Raw genomic sequence first — 4,552 nt, 5'->3', positions numbered from 1 at the left:
CCAGCCTGGGCAACAAGAGCGAAACTCCATCTCAAAAAAAAAAAAAAAAAGAATGCTTGTAAAAATTATATATTTATTTTTGAGACAGGGTCTCACTCTATTGTCCAGGCTTGAGTACAGTGGCGTGACCATGGCTCATTAAAGCCTCAACCTCTTGGGCCCAAGTCATCCTTTCACCTCAGCCTCCCAAGCAGCTGGGCCTACAGATGTGCACCACCATGAGTGGCTAATTTCTTTTTTATCTTTAATTTAGGGAAAGAGTTTTGCTATGTTGTGCAGGCTGATCTCGAAATCCTGGGCTCAAGCAATCCTCCTGCCTTAGCCTCCTAAAGTGCTGGGATGACAGGTGTGAGCCACCACATCCCACCAAAAATGTTTTAAATATAAACATAGTCCTGTAATGAAAAGAGGTGGAAGTTTATCTCAGAAGGTCTCTGAAAACAGGAAAAATTCTCAGAAATATAGATGGTTTGTGAATGATTCTGTCCTGTGCTTGAAATAAAGTAAATATAGGTAGAGATTGTAGGTTTGTTTTAATGGTAAATTTTAAAATTCTGAAAGAAAGAAAAAAAGAAACAATGCATCAGATTGTGCTATTTTTTACAGAGGTTTAAAATGACCTAGTGAAACATGTGGCTGATTGAAACATGTGGCTGATTGAAACATGTTCATCTCCCTTTCCTCTAGAGACTTCTCTAAAATGAAAGTAAAGAATAAAAACTCTTTATAGTCACAATGTCAAAGAGAAGGAAATAAAAGCCATTATCTTTTGGGAGAATTTCCACATTATCAATCTGGCATAATGATTTATCCTTCTAAGGGTGAACTGTTGACCCTTCCAAGATGGAAGGTGTTCTCTCTCTCTCTCTCTCTCTCTATATATATATATATATAGGTAGATAGATAGTCAATTATATTGTAGTTCAAGACATTTTATAATTTCCATTGTGATTTCTTCTTTGTCCTATGCAAAATGCAGAAATTTATGTCTTAATTTTTAAATACATTTTCTTTTTTTTTTTTTTTTTTTTTGAGATGGAGTTTCACTCTTGTTGCCCAGGCTGGAGTGCAGTGGTGCTATCTCAGCTCACCGCAACCTTCACCTCCCGGATTCAAGTGATTCTCCTGCCTCAGTCTCCCGAGTAGCTGGGGTTACAGGTGTATTTCACCACGCTTGGCTAATTTTGTATTTTTCGTAGAGATGAGGTTTCTCTATGTTGGTCAGGCTGGTCTCGAACTCCCGACCTCAGGTGATCCGCCCACCTAGACCTCCCATAATGCTGGGATTACAGGCATAAGCCACCACGCCCGGCCTTTTAAATACATTTTCTAGTTATCTTTTTCTTATTGCTTTTTACCTTAACTGCATTTGGATATCATATACTCTATTTCTATTTTTTAGTGGTTTTCCTGGAAATTCCAACATAAGTATTTATCAAATTCTAAAATAAATCAATGCCTTTATCCTTTTTTTGGATAATACAAGGTCCTGGGGATACCTTAACCTCATATACCTCACTTTCATCTTACATGATGTTTTGGCATGAATTGACTAACCATAGGGTATTACTATTGTTATATTATACAGATAATGTTTATTTAGATTTATGTACTTATCACTTTATTTTGCTCTTTATTTTTTTCTGTCTTCTTTAGCATTCTGTCTGGGAGTACTTTCCCTTTGCCTTAAATATACCCTTTAGAATTTCCTTTACTTGAAGGTCTATTTGCCTTTATCTTTGAAAGATTACTTGATGTAAAATTCTAGTTGTTAAATATTTTAGCATATTAAGGACAGTATTTAATACATTCTGATTTCTTCTTCATTTAAAGAAGTCATTGTTACTTTATATTCACACTCCGTAACTGCACAGGACTTCAGAGGAGGGAGATATGGGAAAGCTTTATAGCATAATTTGGATTTTATTTGTTACAGGGAAATAGACCAGATATGGTTGGGAGAGCAGACGGTGACTTTCAGGGAGATGGAATGATTTGTACAAAATGAGAGTGGGGCACAGAGGACTGTTAGGACTGTAAAACCATTCTATCTGCTACTGTAATAGTGGATACATGTCATTATGCATTTGTCTAAACCCATAGAAAGCACAACACCAAAAGTGAACTCCACTGTAAACTATGGAATCTGGACGATAATGATGTGTCGACGTAGGTTCACCGAGTGTAAAAAATGTACCGCTCTGGTATGGGTTGCTCATAGTGGAAAGGCTGCTATTATGTGTTGGGGCAGGGGGTATATGGGAGCCCCCTGTACTTTCAACTTTGCTGTGAAAATAAAGTTGCCCTAAAACACGGTCTATTAAGAAATGTATCCCACTGTTTTCTGGCTTTCAGTGTTGCTGTTGAGAAGTTAACGTCAGCCTATTACTCGTTTGTAGTTAATCTCCTTTTTATCTATGAGTGCACTTATGCTTTTTTATTGTTGTAGTTGGGGGTTTTATAGTTTCTTTTTCCTGTTTTTTTTAAGTGTTGGGGTTTTTCTCTATTGTTCAGGCTGGAGTGCAATGGCATAGTAATGGCTCACTGCAGCCTCAAACTCCTAGGCTCAAGTGATCCTCCCACTTCAGCCTCCCAAGTCAATGGGACTACAGTGTGTGCCACCATGCTCACCTGGCTAAGTTTAATTTTCTTTTTTTTTCTTTTTTTTTTTTTAAAAGAAATAGAGCCTTGCTATGTTACCCAGGCTGCACAGTTTCATCATGATGTGTATTGGTTTGAATTTTAAAAAATTTATCCTATTTGGGATTCATTTGGCTTGAATATGGCTTGAAATCTTTCATTAGTACTGGGAAGCTGTTACTTGGATATTGCTTCTACCTCTTTCTCTTTTTTCTCCTTATGAAACTTCAATTAAATCAATAAAGTGAGACAAACTCACTTGATTCTCCATGTCTCTCAAATGCTGTAGTATGTTTAGTCTGTCTTTATATTGTGCATTTCTTGATTGTTACTTCTGATGAATTCTCTCTTCAGTCATGTCTAATCTGCTATTAAACTGGTTTGTTGAGTTTTCCATTTTATTTTTTATTTTTAGAAGTCGTTTCTTTCAAATTTTTGTTATGTCACTTTGTGTGTTTTCCTCTTTCCTGAAGATATTTGCAAGCTTGTCTTTTATGTTTTTAAACATACTGAATTTTTTTATCTCTGTGTCTGATAATATTGGAAGGTTTTGAACTTAGTTCTTATGCTTCTGGTTTCTACTGTTTCCCTCTCATGGAGCTTTTTTTTTTTCTTGTGTCCTTTTATTGTGGATTGTTTATATTAAAAGTTTATTTATACGAATATAAATTGAGGTGTAAAATTAAGGTGCCAGCTCCCGAGAAGTTTTACATTGCTTCTGTCAGGCAGCAGCAAGTACCAGTCTGGGATCACCTTAACCATGTTCATGGCTCCAAGTTTCTTGTTCCACCTGGGTGATAATACTTCACTGTTTTCTGAAGTTACAGACCTTCGGAACTCCAGCTTACTGAGGAGCGCTTTTCCTAGTAGAATCTCCACAATGTGTGAGCCTTGGGCTTTGATTTTATTCTCCTGGGCTGTCAGATGCCATCAGGCTTCTGCGCTGGCTTTTCCCTCCAAGTCCCTATTTTTCCTTCAGTTTTGGCCTGGTAATCGCTTCATATCTTGGGATCTTTTGGATGCTTTAACAAATATTGAAAAATGGCCGGATGTGGTGGCTTGTGTCTGTAATCCCAGCACTTTGGGAGGCTGCTGTCTCTTATACACATCTAGATGTGTATAAGAGACAGCAGCCTCCCAAAGTGCTGGGATTACAGACATGAGCCACCGCGCCCAGCCAGGCCCACCCACACTTCTAAAACCTAAATGGTAAGTGTTGTAAATTCTGTACACTCATCTATCAGGTCTGTTGCTCTTGTTCCTTGTTTCTCATTCTCATTTCAGTACTAATTTTCATTCACATCACCTCTTTAAAAATTATTGCGCTCACTTCCTAACTCTTTTCTTATTTTTACTTTCAATCTCTAGTGTTCAATGCATCTTGAATAGCATTGCTAAAATTATTTACCAAAAATATTACTTTAATGTCTCTCTCCTGCTCTAAGATATTCAGTGTTTTCTTTTTTTCTTTTTTCCTTTAACTAGGGAAATCATCTCCAAAGTAAAGGGGATGGACCCAGGAGATGTGAAGGACAATCCATTGTCCTAGGCAAGAATGTAGCCAAACTTTTAATTCCTATTTCCACACTATGTAAATAATTATATATGTTCTAACTAAAAAGGAAGAAAAGTTAAACTTTGCTAATTTTCTACACAGATTGATACAGGAACTATCTTTCAGACTGTATGTCAGATGATCATGTATTGCTTATGGTATCTGAGATATCTTGAATTAATGGTTGGAGTTCACGTGCTGAGAGGATAGCACTGGTACTGCATTTTTTTTTTTTGGATTAGCTTCTAGCATATTGTGATATTTTTCTATTTACATGTATCTGGTTATGGACTTATCTGATTTCATATATAGGCAAGTGGCTTAAAAAGATTTCAGGAAAGAAAACACAGATTGTAG

The 4,552-nt window shown here is 36.7% G+C and overlaps 1 long non-coding RNA gene across 1 annotated transcript in view; it reads left to right on the top strand.

Annotated features, from left to right (window-relative positions):
• LOC105552463 overlaps nucleotides 1-4,281 on the top strand; it is a 34,134-nt gene extending 29,853 nt beyond the window's left edge. The window contains exon 3 of the long non-coding RNA XR_001008014.1: nucleotides 4,126-4,281. This is a non-coding gene — a long non-coding RNA (uncharacterized LOC105552463). The remainder of the gene's footprint in view (nucleotides 1-4,125) is intronic.
• Nucleotides 4,282-4,552: the final 271 nt, after the last annotated feature.

This window comes from Mandrillus leucophaeus, unplaced genomic scaffold (genome assembly GCF_000951045.1).
Source record: "Mandrillus leucophaeus isolate KB7577 unplaced genomic scaffold, Mleu.le_1.0 Scaffold559, whole genome shotgun sequence".
Lineage (NCBI taxonomy): Eukaryota > Metazoa > Chordata > Mammalia > Primates > Cercopithecidae > Mandrillus > Mandrillus leucophaeus.
This window is presented reverse-complemented; position numbering and strand designations above follow the sequence as displayed.